Source organism: Salvia splendens, unplaced genomic scaffold, assembly GCF_004379255.2.
Source record: "Salvia splendens isolate huo1 unplaced genomic scaffold, SspV2 ctg523, whole genome shotgun sequence".
Lineage (NCBI taxonomy): Eukaryota > Viridiplantae > Streptophyta > Magnoliopsida > Lamiales > Lamiaceae > Salvia > Salvia splendens.
In genome coordinates, this window is record NW_024599179.1 from 23,291 (window position 1) to 30,211 (window position 6,921).

The following is a 6,921-nucleotide window of genomic DNA, read 5'->3' on the forward strand; positions in this document are numbered from 1 at the left end:
GGGAGTATTATATACTTTCCCCGTTGATGAAAAATAGTCTTACTTTGCCATTTTTGAATGTCCACAAAAAATAGTCTCATTTCTAAATATGAAATTACTCTCATATTTTACACACGTTTTCTCCTCTCTCATATACTTTACTTATTTTTCTTCATATCTTTCTTACTTTATTTATTGAGTGAACTATGCAAATGGTCTCTGCACTATGCGTTTCGCATGCGACCGGTACCTGAACTTTAAAAATATCATGGGTACCTGAACTTTATAAATAATCACAATCATGGTACTTTTTCACTATTCGCACAATTTTGCACCAAGATGTACCAAGGCATGAAGTGTATATTTAGACTTTCATATCCTGGAATTTGATATGAAATTTTATCCATTGCTCTCTAATATTGGATATGATATTTTTTTTGATAGTTTGAGTACCTAAAATAATACTCCCTCCGTCCCAAAAAATATGTGCATTTGGAACAGCACGGGAATTAAGAAAAAATTGGTAAAAGTAAGAGAGATGGGGAGAATGGTACCGTAACGTAAGAGAGATTAGGATAATAGTAGTTAAAGTAGTGTTAGTGGATATTGCGACCTGCATTATTAAATTAATATAAGTTTCCAAAAATGGAAGGTACATATTTTTACGGGACGGAAGAAAATGGAAAGTACATATATTTTTATGGAACGGAGGGAGTATTTTTCACTTCACTTTTTCAATCACTTTATATCAAATCATATTTTTCTCTTAAATTATTATAAAGTAAAAAATTAAAATAAAAAACACTATGAAATTAATCATAAAATAAAAATTATAAATTAATATCAAAATAATTTGTAGCTAAATTTAATTTTTATTGTGATTTGATTATTTTTAAATTAAAAATTAAAATTTGTAATTAGACCTAAAATTTTAATTTTTAAAATCTCTAATTAATCTGAAATTTTTAATTTTTAATATTGAAAAATAATTGAATCACAATCAAAATTAAATTTAGCTACAAGTTAGTAATAATTGAACTTATAATTTTAATTTTTATATTTAATATCATTTTAATTTTTTACTACTTTCTAAAAGTTTTAGAGAAAGAAAGAGAAAGGGGATAACGCAAAGTAATTGAAAAAGTGAAGTGAAAATATCATTTCAGGTACTCAAACTATAAGAAATGTATTATTTCAGGTGCTCAGGAGAGAGAAAGAAAAAATTAGGCTTGCTTAACCGGCCGGTTCCGGTTTGACCATAACTGGAATTTTTTAGAACATTAGAACCAGAACCGGTAAATCGGTTCCCGATTCCTCAATTACCCGGTCGGTTCTGGTTCCGATTCCGGGTACCCGGGAACCAGAGGACCAATTAAGCAGGCCTAGAAAAAATATCATATCTAGGTAATCATATCTAGTACATAGATATGAAAGTAAAAAAATGTCACCCATGTCTTGCGGGCATTTTTGGTGTAAAATTGTGATGAATTAGAAAAAGTATCGTGCATGTGATATACTTTAGTTCAAGGACTACCCTTGATATTTTTAAAATTCAGAGACCGTGTTACGTGCGAAACGCTTAGTTCAGGGACTATTTGTGCAGTTTACTCTTATTTATTTTTTCTCCTTCTTACTTTACCAATTTTTTTATTAAAACACGTGTCGTCGATAGATGAGACCATTTTGTGTGGACGGAGGAAGTAGGAGATACCAACCATTTCAAAATGGAACTCAAGTTCAACTTTTGAGGGAGAGTGGTGAAATGAATTTTGAAAATAATATTTTCTTGTCATTAATGTGTTTTGTAGTCTCCAACTTACAGATCAGAATCGATTTTGGCCAATTTATGTGACAATTTATTTCACAATCGCCCAACTACTCTAAAGTAACCCCATCTTAACAATATTTTGGTGCTATATAATTCTCCAACTTAGTGACTGTTGTTTCATCCCAAAAAAATGACTGAGATGAGCACTTCTTCAGGCAGTGAAATTATGCAACAGGTATTTGCATATTCACTCTCTACTATTGAGCTCATATTTCCCCAAATTCTAGTTATACAATATTTTATAAAATATATTTTTTTTGCTTCAATGTATTGTTTGCTGCCTTTGCAAAAGGAAGCTCACTAACCCGGATCGCTTTCGTTTTTGGTCGATTGCGTGCATGGTCTTTTTCTAATTTAATTCTCATAATTAAAAAGATATTGTATTATGTATGATTATTTATTTTGAGCTCTATGTGAAGCCAGAGGTTGTGCAGAAGACAACCTTTTGATGAAGAAAGTTATAAAATCCATATTCAAAGTGTGTGCGCGTATTTATTTGACAAAGAAATCAAGTTCTTTCAAATTTGAATGAGTCTCGGCTTCATGACCGAGTATTCTTTATCTAAATTAATGATTCATTTTAAATAATTAAAAGGCTTAGTATAATCTATATCTCTTTCCAATTGATTGTTGATTTTAGGAAGATCTAGACTATTCTTATTCACTAAATGATTATAACTTTTTTTTATTTTTAATGAAAATATGTAAATAAATCATCTTCTTACTTATAAAAATCTTTTTATGCCTTCATGTTTCAATAAAAACATCCCTTTATCATTCACAGTTAATTCTTCAATTTTATTCATTTATTTAGGACATGCACACAACAAAATAAACCAAGAAGGCTAGACAAATAAAACAAAATTGGATGTGTAAGATGATTGAATTTGACATCAGTTTATAAGTTAAAATACAATTTGAAGTCTTTGTCACTTTTATTCTTCATGCTAATCTTACTCTCTACTTTTCTTTCAATCAACTTTCGAAGCATTTCTTCTCTTCAAAAGAAAAAAATGTTTTAATATCTCAATTTAAGTCACTAAAAGTTTTCTTTTAATTCTTATGCTAATTGACTATCCGACTTAACTTATATGACAAAAGGTGTATGATGTAGTATAACTTTTTCATGGGCTTGAGTTCTAAATATTTTTTCAATCAAATTAATTTTGTTTAGATTTTTAGTTTTCTGAATTTTGTCTGAAATTTAAGATTCATAACTTTCTTCTATTTCGCAAATTGTGAAAATATTTATACAGAGAATTTAATAATAAACTCTCCATCAAAAAATAATTGAAATAATAGTCAATTTATTATATTATCCTTATAGCTCCCAGATTGGATATCTAGTCAATTATTATCGTCATGAAATAATATAGCGCGGAAAATACCGACAAGAACAAGATCTAGATTCGGAATTGAGATTCGAGATTGTATGTTGAAATATTAAACACAAACAATAAAAGTATTTATTTCGTTATATTTTTTTTCTAGCGTTTGATTTGATCTACGGATGAGTCGTTTTGGTATTTAGGTGTATGCGACAAACGAATAATTCCTTGTACACCTTTTTTTTTACAGAGAAAGGCAGAAAATTCATATTGAAGTGCGCATATTTATTTGACAAAAATAAATTAATTTTATCATACTCTTAACCGTTCATTTATTATATTAAATGTTCCATAAGTCTCGGGTCCATAAGCGAGTATTCGTTTATCTACATTAATTAATAATTCATTTTTAATTAATTAAAATACAATATTTTAATATAATGGTTGATTATAGAAAGGTCTAAACTGTTCAAATGTTAGATTAAGTTATTCTTGAACTACACTAAAATACTAACTTTTCATATTAATGAAAATATGTTACGGACGTTCTCCGTAACGAGGCCGGATGGCTAACTTCTCGGAGAGATAAGGTGATCGAACCTTCGACGTGCTCGAAGGAAAGCTCACGAATTGCTGATTTTCGGACGTTCTCCGATGAACAACAATTTGAAAACGAAATATGATATTCTTGTTACTCAAGACAAGTTTGTGGAAAATAATATATTCATTGAATGAATAAAATGATAACAAGCTCTCATATTTATAATACTAGAATACTACTCCCTCCGTCCCGAGCTACTCGCTCATTTCCTTTTCGGCACGGAGATTAAGGAATGGGTGTATAGGAAAGTAAAAAATGACGGCTATAGGTGAAAATTTTTACTAAAAATGGAAAGAGTGCAAGTAACTTGGGACGCCCAAAAAGGAAATACGTGCGAGTAGTGCGGGACGAAGGGAGTACTACCCTAACTTAATGAACAAGAAACAAATATCTAAACAAATATGGGAAAGATATGGTGAATAAGGGAAAACTAAATAATTAGAAGATCCTAAGAGATATGATAGATATGATCGTATCAACTCCCCCACGGTTGAAATCCACCTTGTCCTCAAGGTGGGAACCACGAACCATTGACGAGAGTTGAAAGCAAAAGCTTTAGCAAGGCGTCTACTCCTGGATCAAACACGTATCGAACAACTGAATGTCTCCCTTTATCACCTTTGTCAAAAATCAACAAAGGAGACCCAATGTTGGCAAAATTCCATGCCAAAACGAAAAGCTTGTTCACGCCTCTCAGAAAGCTCAAACATGGCGTGTCATTGCGCGGAGGGATTAACCTCGCATCGGTGTCGAGCGATGTTGATCGAGGATTCAGACGTGTAGCATCCCTAACATGCAAATCCCTATAGATACAGGCAATCTCCTTCCCATGTATTGAAAAGGACGGTGCAACTTTATTTCCAACTAATGCACATAGATAAGCACCACCATTTTCACTAAAACAATTCTCAACAACATCGGGAGATGTCATTAGAGCAGCATCGAGAGATGCGACGACGTTCTTCACTTCCTCAATGGAATCAACCTCCTCGTCGCCATCTAACAATGTTTCTTCCTCTCCAGGGCTGCACGACGGAGAGATCATAGCTGGTGGAGGCAGTTCATCTATCAATCCGCTCTCCTCTCCGCTGTCGTCGTCGGGGTTGCAAGACGGGACTACTGGGAGCAGATTCAAAGATGGGACAACAGCTATAGCGGGCAGTGACGCTGCTGAACGGCAGTGGCTTGTCATGCTCCAGCAAGATGACGACCGTTGTGGTGGTGGTGGCGGGACAACAATGACAGTTAGTTGTGAGTTGCTAGATGGGTCGCGGTGGACATCAGCGTCCTCATCATATCCATCAGAGTCACCATTATAATCAGGGTAATATATGGATGCGATCTCTTCATAATCCAGGTTACCCATCGACACCCAAGCGCCCGGCGGGTCCCAACATGATGGTTGGCGAGAAGGCTCGTACTGCAGCTGCAGAAATTGATGAAGCGGGAACCCCCTGTACGTGGATGGCGGTCCATAGTCGAAGGGTTGATAGTGCTCGGGCAGTTGATAACGAGTTTGGTGGAGATGGTACGGACGACGTCTATCCGGCTGATATGGAGGAGGAGGTGGGTACCTATCCGACTGGTGGTGTTGTGGCCGCCGGTACGTAGGCTGGGTGTAACGTCGGTGCTGCTTGTCCCAATCAGCGCCGCCACGATCAGGAAGACCGTAAGGTGGTTCCGGATCAGACCGTTGTGGCGGTCGAAGTTTCCCCAGTCGCCGGTCGTTCACGTTCATACGCGACTCCAATTTGTCCACCCGTCGATCCATACTGTCGAGGCGTGCATTTAATTTATCAAACCCTAATGTGATTGGGTCGACCGAAGCCTTCCCTGATTGGTCGGGACGACGCGGCTGGCCTATATGCATCGCCGGCGTCGCTTCCCTCGTCGGCCGTTCCGACGTAGATGGGCCATGGTATGTTGACGTCATGAGTACGGGATGAAAGCACCAGTTGTTACGGACGTTCTCCGTAACGAGGCCGGATGGCTAACTTCTCGGAGAGATAAGGTGATCGAACCTTCGACGTGCTCGAAGGAAAGCTCACGAATTGCTGATTTTCGGACGTTCTCCGATGAACAACAATTTGGAAACGAAATATGATATTCTTGTTACTCAAGACAAGTTTGTGGAAAATAATATATTCATTGAATGAATAAAATGATAACAAGCTCTCCTATTTATAATACTAGAATACTACTACCCTAACTTAATGAACAAGAAACAAATATCTAAACAAATATGGGAAAGATATGGTGAATAAGGGAAAACTAAATAATTAGAAGATCCTAAGAGATATGATAGATATGATCGTATCAAAATATAAGTACATAACCTTCTTAATTGTTTAAATCTTTTATCCCTTCATGCTTTCAATAAAAAATAGATCCCTTTTTATCATTTTAATGAAAATAAGTAAATAACCTTCTCACTTGCTTAAATCTTTTATCCCTTCATGCTTTCAATATAAAAAAGATCCCTTTTATCATTTATTTTAGTACATATTGCATACAACAAATCTCGTAGACTTTGACAAATAAAACTAAATTGGATGTGTATGATGATTGACATCATCTAATAAGTCAAATTACCAGTGTGGTAGATATCTTTATCTCGTTTTTATTTGTTAGTTTCTCTCTTTCTTCTCTTTGACTCTTTTAGTCAACTCTTGAAGTATTTATCTCCATAAAATACTCTACAAGGAAAAGAGTTACAAAGAATACTATTGCTGTTCTATCCGTATTTATTTTTAAAATGCCCCGTGTTAAATGATTCATTTCTATTTTAAAAAAAAATAATTACCTTTCATATTATCTCATAAAAAATTTAATAATTATGGTTTATAATTATATTTTAATTATTTAATAAATTATTAATTAATATATTGAATTATTATAAAATATAGTTATAATTATGATAATTTTAATTATAATAATTTATTATAGTGAAACTAAGTATGATTTATAATTTTAAATTATTTTTAAAACATTGTAATTATTAATAATAATTATTATATACTATATCGCATTAAATATATAAGAATCCTAAAGTAGGAAAAAGAATACCTAAGAAAAGTTAGGATTCAGAATCCTGAAAAGTTGTACTAATTTTCCTTGTTCTCGGATTCTATTACTTTCCTAATTTGATTAAAAACCGAAACAAACACATGAATTTAAAATTTAAG